At 40.9% G+C, this 23,350-nt stretch overlaps 1 protein-coding gene across 9 annotated transcripts in view; it reads right to left on the bottom strand.

The window, feature by feature from the left end:
* The window catches only part of P2RY8 (P2Y receptor family member 8), a 36,776-nt gene extending 14,002 nt beyond the window's left edge, over positions 1–22,774 (bottom strand). Inside the window, exons 1-3 of one of the 9 annotated variants that reach the window (XM_068922254.1) lie at positions 22,623–22,769; positions 20,778–20,901; positions 11,994–12,129 (exon numbers count right to left, since the gene is read on the bottom strand). The gene's annotated coding sequence lies outside the window, so the exon portion shown is untranslated. Of the gene's footprint in view, positions 1–87; positions 252–3,595; positions 4,481–7,062; positions 7,967–8,559; positions 8,944–10,130; positions 10,153–11,993; positions 12,130–20,777; positions 20,902–22,622 lie in introns of those variants that run through there. The other 8 variants (XM_068922241.1, XM_068922246.1, XM_009666432.2 and 5 more) reach the window with 8 other exon arrangements.
* Between the last annotated feature and the right edge of the window lie 576 nt (positions 22,775–23,350).

Here is a 23,350-nt window from a genome sequence, read left to right as displayed (position 1 = left end):
TAGCAGATTGATAGTATGGCATAATTTTGAAAGCAGCTATATGTGCATGCAAAGACAAAAGAGAGAAACAGCAGAATGATTTTTCACCTTATTTGGCGTTTAGACCTTTTTCCCTGAGTTTTCTTCAGTTTGGGATTTTGATAGCAGTATGAGATGCAGAGGCTATGAAGTGGGAAAAAATAAAAAAGTTTCTAACAAAAGCTCCTCTTCTTGCTCAGTTTCTTTGTAACTGCCTATGCTCTCTCTCTAATACAAAGAGACGCAACAGGAATAGCGCTCTGAAACCACATCTGCTGTTGTTTCATTCTTCTGAAAGTCCTCGAAGGCAGGTGAGCCTTCGAGGCACGTGAGAGAGCCTGCCAAAGTTCAGGTCTTCTCAGCTGAACTGGACTGCAAGTGGTCTGGTATTCAGGCTTCAGTCTTCATCTTAAATCCTCACTGCACTCAGGTAACTTAAATGCATGAATAAAATAAAAATTTGATTCCGTCTTTGTCTAACATATTCATTCTGCATAGAGAATTACATAAGTACCCTAATTATAATTGTTATCAGATATATTCTGATATGTTATTGAAATAATTATTTGAAATAATCACAGGCAGGACTCAAACATTGTGTTCTGCAGCTAATTTTGTTGGGGGAGCTACTCTCTGCTCTTGCCAGCAGGTAATATATTGCAACAGCTTGTTATTGACTTTCCTGACTTTCTCTTTATTCCCAATATTATGAGAATAAAAACACTAAAAAGTCCTGAGATTTCTGGATCATAGTTGTGCACTGGAGTTTTGCAATTTTGAGAAGAAATTATGAAGGTGCTATGCTTTAAAAGGTGTTATTTATTGATTTGTGTACCAAAAATTTGTGTCTTAACAATAATTTTTATGAGCTCAGCATTTAGCTTTAGCTTGATGGAACTAACTCTCGGTATTCCAGTAGTAAACAGACGCAATCTGTGTCTCATAATCTCATGTACTACACTCATCTGTGGTCTGCTATTTTTGTTTTATGGTATGGACAAGCAAACACATTCTTGAAACTTAAGCAAAGGTGTGAATTCCTAGTACATCAGTGACTCTGTGAAATTAGTCTGTATATTTGATTTCACTTATACAGAGACCTGAGCTTGCTTGTCCCTCTGGGATGAAGTTTAGTGAAAGGTTGTCATGAGGAAAGATGCACGCATTGCTGTAGTATATACTATACCATAGCTGATATACTGCCACCTTATGCCCTACTTTGTCGTAACTTGTTTGGTTGCCCACATGCTTGTGGCCAATAAACACAGCAGACGTTTCTAAACTGTGCCCACTTGCAAGTAGCACGGGTCGGTATGAGGTGAGAGCAGCCTTAGTGTGATCTGATGCAGGCAGGGCCGCTGGATGGAGTACATCAGCAAAGTAAAAGAGAGCTATGCAGCCATCCTGAGGACAGACAGGTATTCCTATTTATCCAGCTTATAAAAAAAATATCATGATTGTATTTGCTTCATAGTATAGCTAAAATTTTAAGCATTATTTTATTTTTAAACTTTTTTGAGAACTACAAGTGAAATTTCAGCTATTTGGTTATTAAGGCTTAGTAGGTAAAACTTTTAAATGAAAGGATAGAAATTCTATAGCACAGCAGTTCCAAGACCTAATGTAAAAGTACTCAAACAAAATTTAAAGTTTGAGTTTCAGTAGACTGAAAACACTATAGGAAAAAATGTGGGCTCCAGAGCTCAGCCAGTTTGAAAGAGCATTTGCTTTTCAGGTGAGGCCAAAAATTCAGCCACATGGAAAAGTATGCTAAGACTGTGGAATGCAGACAGTGACAAGGACTAATATAAAGAACCAAATTAGTTTTAAAATGTGCTTAGTGTAACATCAAGACTAGAGAACTCAATGCTTTTAAATTTTTATGATAAAATAAATCCACAGATATTAAATGCAAGGTTTAGGTGACTCCAGACCTAACTATATACGTAAGGTCTGAGGTGACTCAGTCCTCAGTGAGATGCCACCCACTGTGGAAGCTAATTAATTGCCCTCATTTAAACATGTCCTTCCACGGACCAAACCACTGAGGTTTAGCTGAGGTCTAGCTGAGCCTGGTGTCTAACCTCAAGTAAAATATATGGCTCCTACATATATGTCTTTGCCTGAATGAGAAAGGGGCCCTTAGGTGTCATGAACTCTGGAACTAGGTCTATGGGACAAAGAGCAATGTGACTGTAGCGAGAACTGAGGTGTGGAAAGAGAAAATGTAATATTCTTACTCCCTGGCATTTGAAAATAACAAAATAAACACTTTTCCCTCAACCTGAACTACTAAATAGTTTAAAAGGAAAACAAACTCCTCCTGCCCCAATAAAACCACTCATACACTAAAATGAATGCAGAAATCCAGCAGGAGAGGAGCATGCTGAAGAAACCTGCAAGGACACCATAAACTGGCAGTCCTATTATAAACTAGCAGAGACTGTAATTCTGAGAAGAACAGACATCCACTGATAGAAGAAGGACAAGCTGGAGAAAACCCTCCTGCAGCTGGGAGCTCCGGCAGATGGTGACCACGCATGTGGTCCTTCAGTGACACAGATTATCGTTATCATTATCATCTGATAAAAAAGATAGATGTTGCAGCACTTGGGGTTTGATTATGGAGTTTATAGATATTTGAGTTTGTAGGACCCGTGGAAACTGCCTGCTGGAGACGAAGACTCTGAAACTCATGGGATACCTAAAGACAAACTCTAAGGTAATGTTGAAGACTGATCTGAATCTGATTCATGAAGACAATCATAACAATAGAGCAGTAGAAGATCGCTCTTCAGAGGTAAAATTTAAGTTGTTAGGAGCCCTAGAGATCCCAAATGACATGTTCTGACATACTACTTTGTTCCTGGAGTTTCAATGTATGACTGAAAATAGATGCATAGGAAGAGGATGTATATGTACTAAGAATAAAGGAAACGTTAGCAACAGACAGAACCTATACAGGAAAATACGGTTCCACCTAAACCAAAACAGAGCAAGGTTTCTATCACTAAAAGTTAAGGATATCATCTTTAAACTGAAAACCGAAGAAAGTCAACAGGCACAGAAAAGTATATAGTTCAGGATGACACATTCTTGGGGATGGGAGTGTTACCAAATCTTCAGTATTCTTGGAAAAAAGGACAGGAAAAGATATTAATAAAATTCAGGAAGGAACAGGACAAACGTTTCTATGTGTAAAGTGTATGAAGTAGATCATGTAAAACAGTCAGCCAGAACAAAGCCAAGATCTTTGTGTCTCTACAAATGTGTAAAAAGTAAGCAAATGGGGAGACTGATTGGCTTGGTTTTCAGCTGGGAAACTGATACAATTTAGACGTCTGAATAGTTTGATGAAAGAAGGTAGCCAGTTGGAAAATGTAGTACCAGGGCAAACACTGATATAGCAATGACAAACTAGGCCCTATCACTGAAGGACTGGTCCTGTTCTATTACAGGAAGCTTTGAGTCACGTCCGATAAACAATTCAATTGCATCAACAAATAATACAGAATTTCCATGGATTGAAATACCTAAATAGGAAGACTATAGCTTCAGGGATGTATTTGTTACTCACATAATGAGGACAGCAATAGCGGCAGTAACGTGCCAGGAAATGGACAGGAAGATGGCTGTGAGGGGGGAAAAAAAAATGAAATAGCAAAAAGAAATGTCCCGAATAAACTGGACAAACATGATGGGGTGTGATACAGAATCTGAGTGTTCAGCCACCGCAAATGACTTCTTAGGGGCAGAACTTGCCAAAGTACCAGAGGAGAGCTCATCACAAGAGGAGAAGCACCTCTTGGTTCAGGTCCCTGGTTTCTGAAAAGCAAGAGGGACCCAGCCTGAGCGCTGTGCTGCCTGACCAAGGCATCCTACTGCTCCATTGGCTCAGCTGCAGAGGGGAGCCAGAGAGTGCCTCTACCCACTCGGCGCAGGGGGCTGCTGGAAGGGCACCTCCAAGGAGGTGGCGGGGCTGCGTCTGAGCAGTGCCTGCGGCAGGAGCACTGGCTCCTGGGGCTCCTGCTTCCCTATCAGGATACGCGAGTGCTTTGGCCTGCAGGCTGCTCCATATACAGTTCCTCAGCTGTTTAATAAAAAATAATAATCTGTGTCTATGTGTGGGGTGGGACCCCGTGAGTGTTTTGTGGATATGCTAAAATTAGGCTTGTTAGGAGACTTAGCTTCTTCTTTGCCTTTTTCCTGGATCCCTGAAGGGACTCCACTAGAAGATAGATACCACCAGGCTGTCCCAAATGTTGGTTTAGGCCATTGGCACAGGCAGAGCTGGGTAATGGCAACGTCCAGTGGAGAGGGGAGCCTGCCGGTGAGCCTGGGCCTTTGCTACGCAGTCACAGAGTTAGGTCCTTCCCAAAGGAAATTCTAGTATCACTGAAGAATCCTGTTCCTTCTTTAAATGCATCTTCCATCTCCGTCCCTCAGAGAGCTGCTGCTCGGCCTGAAGTTAAAGAGGACCCTTAATTAGCGTACTAAGTGTTGTTTGGTAATAATAAACCACGTGTACTTGGAGATATTCCCTGGCGTGGTGGTTGGCTCGCCAGGAGGAGCGGATGCCCACACTACGAGGCCCCCACAGAGCAGGCAACAGTCACATCTGCACTGCTGGGGACTGGTCTCCAGCCTCAGCCCACCTTGGACCTGGCTGGGAACTGGAAGGATATTAATTAGCACAAACCAAAACTGCCCCAGGAGTGCTCTGATCGTTTATTAGTGCAGAAAATCATGCTCCAGTGACCAAAAACTTCCCCTGGAGCTGATTAATTTATTAGCGTAGAAGTAACGCAAGCACACAGGTTTGCAGAACACATGAAAATATCTGATGAGAAATGATACTTTGCAGAAAACTGTAACTTTGAAACTCGGACTCTTGGGAGGGCTTCCCTAATGAAAAGTTTTGGTTCCTTTTTTCACTCTCCTGTAGTGCAGTATGTCATGAAGGAGAGCTGGCTCTGGGAGCTTCTTCGCTGTCAGGCACCTGAGGCTTTGGCAGTGGCTGAGGTGCAGTTGCAGCCCTCACAGCAGCCATCTCATCTCCTGAAACCCTGAGAGTGCCTCAGCTCTGCAAGAGCAGAGGCAGGATGGTGTCTTTGCAAATATAACCCACCCTCCTATCTGCTGTGAATGTGTTCAGGAAGATCAGTGCCAACTATATTCTTGCATCTATTTCTGCAGATAATGGAAGTAGCTTAATTTTTGCTGCTCCTTAGCTCCCAAATCGATTTTGGGACCCATGGCTCATGCTACCTCCTGGGCAGATCAGGGGGCCAGAGACGTTTTGGAGTTGTCCTTCAGGGTAGCTTAGCCTGTGGCCACTCCAGACTTGCTTGAACAGACCAGTGGTCAGGGCACAGTTTCTGTGTGCACATGTTTCTGTGCATGATACCGAGTGTGAGTCTCCACGTGACACCAGCCCTGTGGCAGGAGAGCCCCAAGAGGTCAGGCTGGATGGGGTCCGCCGCCACGGTGCTAGCGATAGGGAGTCCCTGCGGATGTGTACTCTGCAGGGTTTTTAATGTGATTTGGCAAAAAAATGATGGAAAAGGCCTGTGTTTTGAAAGTTATACAAGAATTGTAGGAAACAAGTCCAAATCCTTTTTCTACTTCGAAAAGCTCAGTAAGAGTCTCTTATAAAAGCATAAGAATAATATAAATTTCAGGAGAATAGCTTTAGTAGCCTTTTATTTTTCTGTCTTTGTGTTTCTCTTGCTCTGCCTGTCCTTCGCTCTCATACGCAAAAATATACAAGGAGGGAGAGAGAAAGAAATGGAAATCAGAGTTTTCAGCTTTAAAATAAACATTTTTCTTGGGGATGATAGTTAATGCATTAAATACTCATAAAAGAGCCTAGAAAGGGAAAATACATTTTTACAGCCCTTTTCTAGCACCATCCATCCGGCCATGCAGGTGAGTAAAGCCATAGTGCTCTAACATCTCAGATACCAAAGATAAGAGTGCAGCAATAAAAGGCTTTTCATCACATGATGTGGGGAAAGTTTACAAGTTAGGACTGCTGCTCAGTGCAGGTTCCTCTTTCAATTCTCTGAAACTCTTTAAAGAAATAAAAATAATAAAAAAAAAAACTAAAAGCGGTTTCCTCAGCTCAAACCTCCCACCACTCCCACACCGCCTCTACAGATGCTACCTCTAAGACATCTTACAAGATACACATGCATGTTACTTGCTTTTGTAGATTTTTTAGAGCACTCTGTAACATTGTAACAGATGACCCTACATAAAAAAAAAAATATTTAGTTTTGTTTACCTGTTCATTTAATGTACAAGAAATCTATCCTTTTTGCTATGACTAATTGAAAGATAAGACACCTAGAAATTCACCAGCTAAAATTGATCCTTTTTATTTTTAAAGGTTATACAATCACAACAGGAAATATTTTGAAATGGTCACACTGATCACAAGATACACTACTTTTTAGGCTGAACATGTGTTCATACTAGTCTCCTATTTTTAGGTCACATCACATGCCAACTCCTTGCCATTGCTGTTTGTATTTTCATCATAAATGAACTAATAACTTCTGCAGTCTTCAAGAACAATGGGATCATACTTATTTTTTGCTTCATTCTTATATATTATACTCAAGTTCATAATTTTACAGAAGCAAAGCGTAAAACCCAGTTAGTTAACATATATAAAGAGATGGGAATTTTGTTTTTTTATCTTGTAGTTATTGCTTCTTTTGCTTGTTTCTTTAAGCACCTGCAGCAATCTTATTCATTCAAAACAATATTTGGGAAAGACACTATTTTTGGCCTAAGCCCTCAAGAATTAGGCATCCAAATATCTCTGAGGAAACAGTCCTTAGCAGTAGCACTCCTGATTGGTTTCCATGTACCTTTCTGCAAAAGCAAAAGAAGAAAGCTTGCCTTCTGTTGCCAAAACTGCCAATGAAAGAGTAGCAACGACGCTTTGACCAGGTGAGTGGTATGTCAGTGACCTGGCTGTAATGGCAGAATAACCAAAGCACAATGACTAGGCTAACAAGTAAAGTAACGACCCACCTTATTGAGTACATCTATGTGAAAGGATGGTTCCGACATGCCAAGAGCACTTCCAAAGTTCAGTGCTAGGACACAATGGGCTGAAGGCAACACTCAGAGTGAGCTTCCTTATTATCACTCATACAGAAGGCCAAGCCAGCAAGGAGGTGAAAATGTTATGCACTTCTTCAACCTTTTTGTGAAAATGTCTCCTTGGAATTATACAGAGATAGTGGATTAAGAACCAGGACTCTCCTGTGTGTTTACAATACTGAAGATATGTCCTTGAGGATGATAATCAGATTGTCTTGAATTCCAGCGCAGGGCTAAGCTCTCCCACTTATGTGCTCAATGACTTTGAACAAGTCCCTTTCCCCCCTCTGACTTCATTTTTCTTTTCATAATACAAATATATTTGGATTGCTTAGTTACCTCACTGATGATGGATTGAGAAATATTAGTGTCTTACTTGGCAAAGCCTCTAAGTATTATAAAGATAATAGTTGGCCCCTGAAATTGCAAGGGAGAACAGCCCCTGTTTTTATTTAACTAAAAAAGCAATCTGTATACAACATGCTTGCTTGCTTATCCTGAGATGAAAACTGTTGCAGTAATGCACTACCTATTTACTTAGAAGATTTTCCATTCTTTTCTAAATTCTCAACAGCTGAATAGCCTCAAGAAGTAGGGTACATTCTGTATCCAGCTTTACGGAAAGTATTCATCTAAATATAACGTTAATTTAATATAATCAACGGACTTGTTCTCATGGCTTGTATCTCTCTTTTTCTGGGCAAGAAATTAAAGCTTCCTACACAAAACCTCTGCAAACCTCTCAGTTACTTCTTTGAACAACAAAGTAAGCTCAGTGAAATCTTTCAGAAGTTATTACAGAAAGGTTTCCAAATGACTATTCAGTTTTCATGCCATCTTTTTGAATGCCCAGCTCAAGATATGTTCAAGGGATTTGTCAAAACAAGATGTTCAGATTTTTTTTCAATTGAGCACTTGCTTGTACCTTCAATTATGATACCCAGATAATGAGACAGCCCAAATCACTTGTCAAAAAGGAAAATTCATGCCTTTCAAGTAGTATTTTTTTTCTTTTCGAATTATAATTATATAATAATACATTAAAGGGAAAAATCTCAACTAACTGCAAGGTACGGTAAAATTTTGTGGTTCTCAGAGTACTGAGAACCTCGTATTACAAACAACAGTGTATGACTTTGTACACTGGATAGGGATTTCTGATGTCTTATTCTCATCACAAATCAAGTTCAGGAAAACCACACTACCCCAGACTTTAGCTGAAAACAGGTTAAAAGACATTCTTTAGAAACTGGGTATGAAAAAAGATTGTGGTTAGTTTTGCTCAATCACAAAGAAAGACAGAGACACAGCAAAGCAACAAGTATCTAGAGGCAATTAATACAGAATTCAAAGCTACAGAGAGGGCCTAAGACCATCCACACCTCTTACATCCCACATCTTAGAAACACAAAAAGACAGCCGTACCTGGCTGCCTGGGAGGCTCCACAGCCCCATTTGAGGTGTCCCATATGATACCTACTTAAAATTAAGCATCTTAGAGTGAGATCCAGAAAACCAGGACATCAAGCAGCAAGCAAGCTAGACAACAGGAAGTGCCTTGGTCCCCGAGAAAGCTGCAGCTTTCGACACTTTTCTGAGGGTTTCAAGGAGATTTCTAGCTACAACCAAGTATTATGACTGATTATCTCCTGGAGATACATGCTTTCATCTGTCTTATCTCACAAAAAGGCTCCAAAGCAGCAACAAAAGTACTGCCCGTATTTCTCAGATATCACTCAGCAGGGATGTGGGAGGCATGAATTTGTTTCTCTCTTCAGAGGGAGAGGTTTGAACCCATGCCTCCCACTAAGCAATACATTATTAGTCACATAATACAAAATGCATAAATTGTATTGAAGAGGGAATTGCAGCTCAAATGTCCTCCCCTTTTAGGCACTGAACAAAACACTGCAGTCATTCTTTCTCACCCATGCACTTTTTGTCCTTTTTGCACCATGCAAACAGGAACAAATTTAACCACGAAAGTAAAGATAAGTTGTGAAAAAAATTCCTTTAGCATGGTAGTTAATGCATTTTTGAGATAATGGCTGGTTCTAATCAGATTAGGTAGAAAACATGCTTAGTTTGCATCAGTGATTCTATGATCTCCCATGTGCAGAGAGAGTTCTCTAAGCCCTCACCAGTGTTACCACTTTTCTCCTCGCTGTATTCCATGTAGGGTCTACTCCAGTAAGTCTCCAATAAGTGCTTTGACTATTTATGGCATATTAGGTCCTCAAAATTACATAGCTCAAAGAACAGTCTTTCCCTGCTCCACAGCTGTGGATCATTACAAGACTTCGGTTTGAACTGGGCATTGGGAAATAATGCCTAGAGACTGAGCTTCATATTTTTGATATTGGGCACCCTTAGTGAAAGCTGAGCATTGAAAGAGCTCAGTCTGGAGTTTTAACATTTATAATGACAACAAGTTAGAATTTAAACTCCTAATGCCTTTTTTTTCAATGCTAGCAGTAAGGCCAGAGGGTAGGAATTAAACCTGTGAGGAACAATTTTCTCCTTTAGTGACATTGGGGTGAATGCCAAGAAGTAGGTCAGGCAGAGGAACCCATAGAGCCCTGTCTGTTGAGCACCTAATGCGAACTGTGAACCTAAATTTTCCTTGCTCCGCCTTCTGAGATTATGCCCCTTTTGAAGAAGAATCTTCCTGGCTTATGCAGCTAAATCATCTCTTAGTAAGCACTTCATTACAACCTGGTCCCTCACTGGCTGGTTTGCCCACACCATCTATTGTAAGCTTGAGTAGCAATCAATTAAATGTACTTGCCTTTCCTATTGTTGGTGCAGTCCCAATGTCTTTTTCTCTCCAGGTCAAAAATCACTGACAGGTATTCCATACTGTAATGCCACTCAAGCAGCTAACCTGCCCTCCTAGATTATGGTACATCCACAGATATTTTAACTTATCCCTCCCCAAACACCCTGCCCCAGCACAACCAGCATGCTAGGAAAGGTATCCACCAGAAGAAAGTTACCTGGCTTCTCCAGCTCTTCATTTTTGTAGTGTTTGCCAAGCCAGAGCAGTTTGGAGGTGGAAGAGGGTGAATCTGGCAGGTGGGTACAGTGCCTTCACTGTGGGCCACAAGACCTAGGGCTCCTGTTTCTTTCCCTCCTGAGAGGCAGGAGTAAAGTACAGTTGCTTCCTGTTGCATGGGCATGCCTGTTTTCCTGGGTCACTTAGAGCAGGCTGATGAGCCTATACTCACAGAGGTATAGGTAAGCGTGGTTGTGGATCTAGTTGCTCTGTCTCTTTTGCTGAGGTCCTTTACCTATCCCTCCCTGCTTCTCAGGTTGCGGTGGGAGAAGGACAATATATGGATTCTATATGACATTTACTACAGTTAAGAGAGGCACTTACACAGGGAGATTCCTAGGAAACTATTTTCCGTCCTTTAAGGCCAGAGCAAAGGATTTCAGTAAAAATGAAAACTGGGCACATTGAGTTGCAGTGCAGGGCAGGCTGGCCTATAAGATCAGCTCTTTTAGCAGAACTAGGCTCACAGGACATACACGGAGTAGTCGAATGCACCTCCTCACCCTGACACAAGACCTCAGCAATCTCTTGTGACATCCTGTCATCGCCAGTATGATTAATTCATATCAATGGGTATGTGAGTGCGTAACTATAAAGGACAAGGTTAGAGGAAAGTAGCAGATGATCAGGTCATTTTTAGTGTTGTGATGACAGATAGCAAGCAGTCCTAATACTTCCGATGCAATGAGTGATGCAGGCTAGTCAAAATAAAACACTATCAGAAGAATGAAAGAGAAGAACATAAGGTTCTTTGTGGTAAAAGCCCAACACAACTCCACTTCTGCCCAGCTATTGTGATCTCCTTGGCCCCTTCTTGCTTTTCTGATGCTAGCTGAAAAGTTGCATGGTTTTCATACTCTCAGTTAGCTGGAATGATATATAGATTAACTTATTTGTAGACTTCAGACAAAGGAGAAAAGTGAAAGTACAGAAGAGACCGTATGTTAAAGAGTTAAGAGGAAGGGAGGAGAAATAAGGAAGTAGCAGTTGAAAAAATCTGATTTTAAGCATTCAAAAAATTAAAAAAGTCTTGATAACATTTTAAACAGTGTATAAACAACACAGAAGAACCTAAAACTGGATTTTTTTTTTTTTTCCGGGGGGTGTAGGGTGTTAAGAACTAGTAGAAACCATAATGGGAACTTTGGAAATGGAAACTCTGCAGGTAGTTTCTCAGCAAGCCAGATTGGAACATAAACTGAAGGGACCAATTATGATAGTAAGAAGGGAGCTTGGTTTCCATAGCCTTTCAATACTGGTAGCATCATTTTTTCTACTCTGTCATTTAATTTGAGATTGATTAGATTAGAAGCATATAAAACAGAGCAAATACTATAAGCTACCTTACCTTGGGATTAGCCACTAAGGACAGCTGGGCTGTCAGTGTCAGAAAGACAAATGCAAACTGCTTTCCAAAGAATATTTGCAAACTATATAATTTTGATCTAACAACGTTATATCGCCTTTTTAAAAATGATGCCATTCATGGCTGTGTTTCCACTGGAGAAACGTTCTTGTAATTTCTCATCACTGACAGCAGTGATTCAGCAACAGCACAATTTTTGTAGCCTTAACATACAAAAAACAGTTTTTACATAAGAATGTGTGTTTTGCAGATGAGTATTCAAAAAAGGGCAGTCATTTGCAAATGTCTGTACATAAGTAACTGCCAGAGTCTACCACAATGTTTTCCACCCGTGTGAGTAATGGTGGAAAAAGAGTGAGGTTAGGGAGGGCTTAGGAGGAATTTATCTCACAAGTGAAATACATGAGAATAAAATTAAGGATCTGATATTGCATATACTTAGTCTCTGCTAGGTTACTCTCCATCATCTTGGAAAGGTCCTGGAGATCAGGAGAGGTGCCTGAGGACTGGAAGAAAGCCAGTGTCACTGCAGTCTTCCAAAAGGGCAAGAAGGAGGAGCCAGGAAAGTACAGGCCTGTACAGGATTAACATCACGTAAAACACAGAGCTGCAGATCGGGCTCCTCAGTGCCTCACAGGAGCATGCATTGAGATTTATTATTACTGAAGATACATCCCTGGGATGAAATTCCAGTGTCTACATAAGTCAATGGAAAAGCTCCTAACTTCAAGAGGATAAGGATTTTATTAATTGTTTTTGCTGTCTTGATTACATTAAAAATTGATCAAATTATACATAGCAAAAGGAACTTTTACGATCTGTGAAAATTCTCAGGTAAAGGATCTTATAAGTGCTTATTTCTCTGCATTACCTATATTCAAGGGACCCTTGAATGATTAGCTCAGCTGTATACATCCACAATGTAAATGCCTAGAGATTACACCAGTCCTCTCATATGACTTAAACACACACTCAGAAAGTTTTCAGGCTGTGGCCTGAGGTATCAACCTCTGCTGTCATCCAGAGGGGAGGCAGGAAGCACCCTCTGTCTTTCTGGAGGAATCTAAACTGCTGGGCAAATATCCTTCAGAGGGCCCTGGACAGGCTGGAGACATGGGGCAGAGAGGAACCTCAGGAAGTTCCACAAAGGCCAGTGCAGGGTCCTGCACGTGGGGAGGAATAACCGCCTGCACCAGCACAGGCTGGGGACTGACCTGCTGGAAAGCAGCACTGCGGAGAAGGACCTGGGAGTCCTTACGGGTAGCAAGAAGTTGAGCATGAGCCAGCAAGGCGCCCTTGCAGCAAAGTGGCCAACAGTATCCTGGGGTGCATTAGGGAGAGTGTTGTGAGCAAGTTCAGAGAGGCAAGCCTTCCCCTCTCCTCAGCCCTGGGGAGGCCTCACCTGGAGTCCTCTGTCCAGTGCTGGGCTCCCCACTACAAGAGAGACGTGGCACTGGTGGAGAGAGTCCAGCGAAGGGCTACAAAGATGGTGAACGGACTGGAGCATCTCTCCTCTGAAGAAAGGCTGAGGTGGCTGGGCCTGTTCAGCCTGGAGAAGAGAAGACTGAGGGGGGGATCTTATCAGTGTGTACAAGTATCTGAAGGGCAGGTGTCAAGAGGATGGGTCCAGACTCTTCTCAGTGGTGCCCAGCGATAGGACGAGAGGCAGTGGGCACCAGCTGAACTATAGGAAGTTCCGTCTGAACATGAGGAAAAACTTGTTTCCTGTGAGGGTGACAGAGCACTGGACCGGGTTGCCCAGAGAGGTAGGGGAGTCTCCTTCGCTGGAGATATTCAAAAGCTGTCTGGACATGGCCCTGGGCAATGTTCTCTAGGTGACCCTGCTTGAGCAGGGCGGTTGGACTAGATGATCTCCAGAGGTCCCTTCCAACCTCAACCAGTCTGTGATTCTGTGATTCTGTGATTCTGTGATCTTCAGTAGTATTTAATAGTTGAACTGCCACAGGCTTAACTTTGTGCTTCTGTATAATCCCATTGTAACCCTCATGTATGAAGCAATGAATCGGTGCCTAAAAGATTGTAGGCAACCAGAACTTATTTTCATTTACCAGCATCACTGCTAGTTGTCCATCTTCGTTATCTTTGATGGATACACATCAAGAGAATTAAGTTTAGACTCAGCTCTCAAAAAGGACATAAACACTCACAAGCTAGTCTCTACAGTGCATTTCTCCTCCAGAGAAGGAAAGCATTTAGGCATTAATGGTGACACAGAAAGCATAGATTGAATGTATTTCAGAGAAGGCTTTGATGATTGTCTTCTTCCCAGGAGAAAGTGAAAGGCATAATGGCAGAGATAAAAGGAGAGGACCAGGACTCTGTGTGGACCCCAGGGGGCAGTAGGGGGTAATGCACGCTGAGATGCTGGGTTATGCAACGCTTCTCATGAGCCAGTCAATACTGTTCACAGTGACAGTGTAGGCTCCTTGGGACTTAAAAGTGAAAGATTCTGGTTGTTTGTTGCACTTTCCTACCTCAGGAGTGAGGTTTGTGGGTGGGCATGTGGTCTCACCTGTAGGGGAAGGATGCAATGTAAGAGAAACCACAAGGTGATATTCCCTTCTTCAGAGCGACAGGTGAGTGTCCTAGGTGATTGTTAGCTGAAGCAGACATCAAACAGCTTGACTTATTCACTTTATCACTAATTTAGAAGCAAGAAAATAAGTAGCAAACAAAATACTGCTGAGCATAGCTACTATTTTAACCTTGTTTGCAAAGGATCTTTGGTCGATCTTCACAGGTCTGTTTCCCTCTCTCCCTCAATAAATGTCAACCTATTGGTTAATTCTAGCCAAATTCTATAAAGGGTGTAGGTTCTGAGATAGTACTGAGTTTATGAGTATTGCATAAAAATGTCTGGCCAATTAGATAAAAGCCTGGGATTCAGACATTTACAGTTTCACCTAATATATTTTAGTTCCTTTGGCTGATTTCTGGAAATGCTTGTGGCTTCCCATGTGTCATGGCCATAATAACTCCAGAGGAGAAGGTTATAAACATATGCATTGACAATAATGACAATCTTCACTATATAGTAATCCACTATATGACAAAGAATTGCAGGAATAAAATAGCCTAGTGTTTTCTACTGCTCACAGAACCACTGGAGAGTTTGTTGGGGTTGATAGTAAGAAGGGAGCTTGGTTTCCATAGCCTTCCACTCCCTTTTGTGAGAGTGTCACTGTGGGTCACGTGCTGACTGCTCAAAATGCCTCTCACCCATTCCTCTTGCAGCCTGGTATCAAAATGATAAAAGCATAGTTCAGAATAAACAGGAGAGTATTTCATGTGGTTAAAAAAAAAGTCTGTAAATCCTACACCAAATCCTTCTTGACTCCACACATGACAGACCCAATTTATGAATGGGCCAAGATCTGGTGAATACATTTAGCTGCCACTGAAGGAAACTGGAGGTGACAGAATTTAGTATTCAGTTCTTTTAGGCCCACAGCTGGACATAGAAATATCTTTAATATAGAACCGTGACTAGAGCTTGGCACACTTTGAATTTCCATCCAGTTCTTTGTGAGCAAACATCCTACTTACTCATTTCTTCTTTCAGATTTACTAGAAAAGTTTAAGCTGATGATATATGGAAGGTAAGTACTTTTTTCTGTGCTGAGGCAGATGTGGCTAGAAGAGTGTTTACAGCTCCTGTAATATTAAAGTGTTATTCTGAACTGTAAAATTGTTGGCAATGGCAAGAAGGTGTGACATTGCCTGTTTAATTCCAAACATGAGGAAGCTTCCCAGGTGCACCCATGCTCTTCAAGAAAAGAAGATAAAGCTGTTTCTCTTTTTTCTCCTACACTTATGAACGTATAAGCTCCAGGGATAAGTTAGAGCAGCTAGAATCCTAGTCACAACTAAAGGAACCAATATTCCTGTAGTACAGTTTGTTTCTGTGCTCTCTTCCTGCTAACGAACATTGGAATAACCTTTCCACATGCTGATGTTCCTCCTGTAACAAAGAAATCCCCACACACTTCTGTAAGAGAGTTTTAAGTCCTCCTCCTGAGAGTTTTAAGTTTTGTAGTACTGCAGCATCAAAAGTTGAGAGGTGCTGAGAATCCAACCAACTCATTACTCAGTTCAGTTATTTTCAAGCTGAGAGTAGACCAACCATCATTATTGACCTCCAGATCCGTTATGATCTCTGCCTTCTCTCCTATGGGGGTACACGTAATCACACAAGAGAACCCACACACATCAGTAGGAAAAGATATGTGAGCAGAGCAAATAAACCAGCCTACTATAACATTCAGAACGGTATCACGTCCTGTTAGTTTCTTTGAGAAGTAGTGTGGATGGAAAATGTTTGATTTAAAGAGCTGAAAAAAGCTTTTAAAAGTACATATTCGTTAAGATCTCAAACATGTAATGCATGCTGAACCTGAAATATCTTAATGATGAGTTTGTGAGGCTATTTCACCTACCAAGACCAGATTTTGAGGTTATGTATCTACGCAGTGGAAAATTGCTGAGATTACTAAAGCCAGAGACCTAGAAGGAAACTTCACTCTTTGCCCTCTTAGAGGTGACTGAGAAACCAATTCTTAATGTGAAAGAGAGAGGTTCTAAACATTTTGTTTGGCAAGTGCACACAAATTTAGGTCATGATTTAGGGTCAGAAAACAGTTTTGTATACAATGTGTAAAGCACAGTTTAGTTCAGCTTAAGAGCTTGATCTTTCTCCTGTTTCACTCAACTACTTAACCAAAGTTGTTAACCCAACTCGTATCAGCTGCAATTATAGGAAAGCTGCAATTTTTGGACTATGTATTTCTAATGACTAAAACAGCACTGATCATTGCCCTGATTATTTAAATACTGCATAACTGAGGTCATCAGCTTTGCAGTGATTTGGGATTAAGGGGAAGGGAAAGTGTCCTTTATGGAAATGTCTTCTATTTTCCTTCCTTGTCAAAATACTCATGATGCTCACACCTCAGAGAGGTTAGTGCTTTTATCGCCCAGACAAAAACACTGCTGTAGAACCTGGGAGCCAGAATTTAACCAGTAGGTGCCACCGATTCAAATTTAATGGTGCTGTTACTGAAAAGCTGGAAGTCAACAAGCTGAGGATAGCCACTTGCCAAGAAACTTTACAAGTCATTTGGCTGGAAAACAGACAAATTTCAGCTATTTCTATTAAGTCTGTGTTGGAATCAATGCCCTCCTAACAATTTTCCAATGGGAAAATACCGCATCAAAAAGCTTTTGACTTTTTTCTCCTCATCATTCAACCAGTGACACTACGCCTTATGTACAATGCACTATTCAAACCCTTGTCCTGAATACCAAATAAATAATTTCTTTATGGGCATTTTTGTGGCATGCGATGCTATAGCACTGAAATGTTTCAGAGAGACCAGTAAATTTGTCTTCCTTACTTCCCTCTAATATGAAAATCATTTTACTCCTATTACAAAGAAAAAAGTAAGGTGCATAGAACCTGAGCTGCCTAGGACCTGATTTATCAGAGCATTTGGAATTACATAAAATATTTTTATTCCAAAGCCATATTTGTATAGACTACATCTGGATCTGTGAGTACTCAATAATTCTGCAAGTCAGGCCCAGGTGTTGAAAAGAGTACTTGAAAATGAGGAACTCAGAACTGGTGGCTTTCTAAAAGCTTTACCTCTTGAAACCAGATCTGAGAAACCAATTTCAGGTCCTACAAGATCAGCATCATATGGGTGGAATGAGTAAGGCATCAATGAAGCCTTCGGTATTTCACAATGGGATCTGAAATACTCAGCAAAACGATGAGAAACAGTTTGAAGTCAGCACTCTTGACATGCAGCAGGTGCAGCTCATCCAGATGAGAATGAGGATGAATCTTGGAAACATGGAAACTTGGAAAAAAAATCTTAATGAGTCTCACGGAGTGTCTTATCTCTTGCAGAAAAACTGCTGGGGGACAGGAGACATGACACTGTTTATGATGGCTCCTTTTACGAAGATTCTCTGTTGTCTTTTCTTTCAGAGGACCGAATAGGATTTGCTGTAATCTGGTAATATGATGATTAGAAGAGAAACACTTCTCTAAGTGATAGCCTGGTGGTTAAGGTCAGGAAATAGATGCCTCAGGTTTCCTCCCTACTCTGACCATGGGGTTTATATCTGAGCAGGAGATTGTTTTAACCACAAACCTGCTGCATACCACCCATATTTCACATCAAAACGAGCAATAAAAAATATCTATATGACAACTCCGGGGAAGACAATACACCATGCAGGAGGGCAAGAGATTCTCTAGCCTAGACACAGCGGCAGTCATCTGTAAGAAGGAGGACATGGTCTGGACTCTGCTCTTTAAATTGGGCCTCTGTGGTTATCCAGTGACTACTTAATATGAAGCAGTGCCTTTGAAGATGAAACTACAGATCATGTCTGTGCCTAGCTGAATGACCTAGCCACTATATTTCAGATGTTTGCTCCCCTTTTGTCCAATGACTATTGCTTTCTCTTCCATAAAGGCGCAACTGCAAATGATAGGGTGTAAATCAGCCCTGAGTGTAGTAGCTAGTATACTTTCAGGAAAGGAAGTAGATAAAGCTTTGAATACCTTCCAAAGAGAGTGCCAAACACGCATACTCTTTCTTCTAGGAGAGTGCTCTAGAAGAGGGGTGACACTATTTCCTCCTCCTCGACTGTGCTTGAAAAGAAAGCACTTGTATTTTTTAAGGAAATCCAATCTTAATGATATGTTTTAAGTATGCTTCTCATTGGCATTAGGGCAGCTCACTCAGTTCTGTCAAAATCTAATTGCTCCATAAATAGCTGTCATTAAATACTGTTACATTATGTCACAAGAAGCAACTATTATGGGATTACAGTCAGTGGCTGTATGAGAATTGTCCCCACTTGGGGATGAAGCTCTGAAGTTCCACCCCAGCTCCACTTCAGGCACCAAAAAGTCCCTTTTGGAGATGCTCTTTTCTCAGCATCACCCAAGACTTTCAGGCAGAATCACAGACTGAATCTAATTCCATGGGACATCAAAACTACTCAGTCATCAAAACTACAAGGTCATTTTGTCTTTTCCTGTAGTCCTGTCAATGTGTGTCCTCCAACAGCAAGTGGATCAGGGCATCTACAGGCAACAGTTTCCTTTTGAATGGGCTATTGATTGTTTTTCTGCACTTAAGTATTCCTGTGCCCTGGATAAAATGTAAAGTTTCCCTCTGTAATATCTACACTGATGTGATTGAGGGCTATACGACAGTTCACATGCACAAGGGAGCTTTTACTACACTAACTCTATGTCAATATTAGTAAATTAAACACTGTAAGGACCTGGGCTCAGGCCTCAAAATTCATTCTTTTGTGCAGCTACAGTTCTGGCACAGTTCTGGTTCACACCAGCTAGTACTGTCTCAAATAACTCTGGGCCCCACACAATAATTCTGTGCAGGTTAGGAGTTACCATAGACCAAAGACCATTCCCAAAAGGAAGCTTAGATGCAGTTATCTTGTTGTGCAGGCTGAGAACAGTAATTATTACAGATGTGTCAGATAGCTCAAAAGGACAGGGAATTAACAGTCCCAGTAAACGGACGTAGTGCAAAATACGTTGTTGCCTGACGCTGATGATGTTAGGCAACAACATATTTTCTGTCTACACCACTAGAGGGTGCAGACAAGCCTACTCTGCCTTAAAAATTTAGTTATTTTGAAGATTACTGAGACTTGGATGTTTCAGGTTTCACTCCAAGGTCTTTGAGGAAATGAGCTGAAAGGATCAAATCTTGCTATCTCTTACAACCCACCTACTTCAGCTGCAGTGTATAACACAAAGTCTATCTTTGCACCCCAACAGACTAGTGTCCAGACATCTCCCTCTGTCCTCATCTACTTCGGTTTCCTACTACCAGTTTTTCTCCTTTCTTTTTTTGTCTTTTCCCTCAGCATTTCTGTTCCTGTTTGTCCACACTACCAGTTTTTCTCCTTTCTTTTTTTGTCTTTTCCCTCAGCATTTCTGTTCCTGTTTGTCCACAGTTTCGCTGTTCCTGTCCTATCTCTCATCATGCTTCTGCATTCCAGAAGGATTTTACTTTGATCCTCACATTGCCTGAATTTAACACGGAGAAGTAGTAAAACTACAAAAGACCAGATCAAACTGACATTGCTAGATTCAAAATATTCAAACAAAGAAAACTAAACCTCTGGGATATTTCTTATTAACACTTATATTTAGACAAAAATGGATTATATTACCTATTTTAACCCCATTTTAAAAATAATAACCCTAACTAAAGAGTCACTCTCAGGTTTCCTGTTTATAAACAGTAAGCCCAGAAGGAACACCAACTTGACCTTCCAGTTCCAGCTATCAAGAGCTGGCAGTAAGAGAAAATAATCCCAAACAACAATTCCAATTTACTTATAAAATTAGACTACTTCATCCAAAAAATTGTTGAGGCACAAGTCAAGGACCAAATACTCCCTTTTCTACAAAGTCATTTTTCAGAGGAGAGCTCCATTTTAGAGCTCTTTTTCCGCACTGCAAAAAACGTAAGAATAGAGTCAGGAATTATGCTCGATATGAAAATTGTCCTTCTATCCATTGGGAGGTTTTACGGACATTAGTTGTAGACAGTGAAGCCCCCTGGACTTCTGCTTCAAAATAGCCTTTTATCTGGAAACAATGCAAATACTAAGGAAAATTATTAGGAGGTAATACATGTGCAAACACCAGTATGTTAATATACTGAGAAAAAAATCCTGGTGTCTCTTCACATTCAAGTAGGAGGACAGAGGGAGGCCACCACAATACAATTTCTTGAGGCTAGGTTGTAGGAAGCTAGGTTTCTCCCCCTCTAGCCACTCAACCAGAGCACAACAGTTTCCGGGGGGAACATAATTACCATACAAGGAATGACTTTTCTAGATTTTGTTTATTTTCCGTCGTATGCATACACCCTATGTATAATATTTCCATCCACTATGTATGAGATACGCCTTTCCCCTACAGAAAACTGAGGAGTACACCCTTTTCCCATGCCAAAGAAAGATACTGATCCTAAAGGACAATACTGAGTAAATGTTTTAAATCACTTAAGCTGGCCTCCTATTTGCTGCACTTGCAGTCAAGCCTGAGAGCAAAGTTGTCCGCACAGGCAGATGTATCCGAACAGAACCCAAACCTACCCCACAAGACACAAGGAAAATAAACATTTTCAGTAAACATACCTGAAGGAAGGTTATAAAATGAAGTCAGGAGCAGTGGAAAAGCTGCTGTTCGGTGATATGGAAGGCCTGGGCTCAGTTCGCTTTGCCCCTACAAAGCTGTTGTGTACTTTCATTTGAGCTATGCCTACGGGAATAATTGGGAAATGTGACTGCAGCATGGGTAGGCATACCTCGGTTAGGTTTCATCTAGCAAACCATAGTATTGATAGCAATGTGTTTCAGCGTAGACTACAAGTAGTTAGCAACTACGGGGTGCTAAAGGTCTTACAGAGCTGTAAGGAACATCTAACTGATTTATAACAATATCGATACTGATAAGACTGAGGCTGAGTGCTTTTACCCACAGCATAATCTCATCTCTAGCTATATGATGGCATGCTCTTGGCATTGTCTGAGCTAATTTATAGCTCTCTGCTATGTAGACCTGTGATTCTTGATTGTATTCTCTGCACTGGGGAGCTGTGAAAAGCAGGACACAACTCTGGTGTCCACTGGGATTCACCTTCTGATAAAACCGGGAGACAAATGGGACACCACCAGACTCAGGAGCCTAGAAGTTTTCCCACACCTACGATTTAAATATGATACATATATCTGAGTTTTCCATCTGTAGATGACAGTGATGAAACTTTTTTGGCTAACAGGGTGTTTTAAAGGAGAAATTCGTTAGGGATATCAAAGTACTACCATAATAGGGATCTCACAAGTAGAGTGAAGGTGATTTAGGAATGATACCCAAAAATCGGTGGGACTTATGTTTCTGAATCAAACAAATGCTATGGAAAACCCCGGCTAAGTTCCCTCACATGCCATACATAAAATCCAGAAAGTGTTTACACCAAACACTAAGCGCAGTCAAGCAGCCTGTGTCCAAACATTAAAATTGATTATAAGCAAAGAAACAATTAAAATAAAAAAAAGCAAATGCCAAAAAACTGAATCTCCAACAAGCGATTTGACCCGAGGATCGTCATAACATTTAACTTTCTGTTGAGTAACCTGGTGACAGCACATTATTACAATAACTGCTCTACAGATGGCTATTTTATGCTTGTTTTTGAACTATTAAAAAAAACTTTCACAGAAATAGTCTCTCTCCCTGTCCATTAAGAGACAACAAATGCAGCATGCAAGAGTGCACTGTGTTACAAGACTTCCTGTTGGTGCCAGTCTGTCTGAGTTCAGTTTTTATGCATCAAAAGCCCTTGATGAAATTATATCTTTAATGAGATGATTGCACAGGCACTTCTGTATGTATATTTGTTTGCTGTGAACCTCAGGAGCAGTCTCAGGATGACTGTAATACATGACTCTGCAACAGTTAAAGATAGCCATCAGATCCAGATTTACAAACAAAACCAGTACAAAATTATTTGTTTTTTTCCCCTCAAAGTATGGATGCTCATTCTTCCTCCTTTTTAAAACACCAGTTGAAGTCACACTACAATTTTTACTGTTCTCCTTACTGAAAGCAAACTGTACATGTGAGAGCCCTTTATTTTGATAGTGATTTGTGCAGACTGAACTTCTTAAACGTAGCAGTAAGAGTTCTTCCATTCTTTTTTACTGCAGTATCTGCTGTAATAATGTTGACTTCTGACTAGTAGTAACATACATTCTTCTTTATTATTGCTCTGTTATTAACCCATGCAGTTCTTACTTTATTTCTAAAGTGCACAGTCATCAGAGACAAAGACACACATGTACGTCTTGTATTGCAATGAACTTTGTTCTCCCTTCAGATGTAACTAACAGGAGGGAGAAAGAATCAGTCCTTACTGAGCCTGTGTCCATTGAAAAACAATTTTGAAAAAACAATCAAGAAATCAAAAATGCACTCCTTACCTGATCTGGGATGTACAGTGCACCTTGAAAACCTCTTAAATGACAGAGAAGAATTAGAAAAGGTTGAAAGACTGCACTCATCCAACCACAGGGCTCAGGAAATGACCATGTATTTTGCAACGATTAACTCCTTCCTCCCTTCTGTCTTCACTTTTTCAAGTATAGTAAACAATCCTTCTTACCCTTCCACTGCAGTTTCATAACTAATGCCATGCCCTACACATGATTTGTATTTCATACAGAATATGTAGGTGGCCAGAGGAGATAACTCCGATCACCTCCATGGAGAAGAGAATTTGCAGTGTCTTCTGCATAACCGTGACAGGAGTATATTTTACTGTTGAGTGAAACTTATGTGATGAGGTGTAGAAATGACTAAGTTATGGCTTGAGTACTTAACTCTCATTTTTAGAAGAGGCTTAGAGCAATATTTGTGACATGACTTCTGTGCAGTCGTGCCCAACAAAGTAAGGTAAAAGCCGGTTATTTAAAGGAGCAGCATCCATTGCACTCTGGGTAGGCATCTGTAGTACGTAATGTAGAAAATACTTTAATGCATAGTGGGTCTTTAGGTGAAAGTCTGGCATGCTGGATTATCATCAGGGTCCTCTGTGCATAAAAAGTCCTTCTTGTCTCTAAGAGCATATTTCCCTTGGTTGGACATAACGGATCAACTGAAAGGCATTTCTGAGCCTAAACATTGTATGAAATCATTAGCATGAAAGCTA

The sequence above is a fragment of the Struthio camelus genome, chromosome 1, assembly GCF_040807025.1.
Source record: "Struthio camelus isolate bStrCam1 chromosome 1, bStrCam1.hap1, whole genome shotgun sequence".
Taxonomy (NCBI): domain Eukaryota; kingdom Metazoa; phylum Chordata; class Aves; order Struthioniformes; family Struthionidae; genus Struthio; species Struthio camelus.
This window is presented reverse-complemented; position numbering and strand designations above follow the sequence as displayed.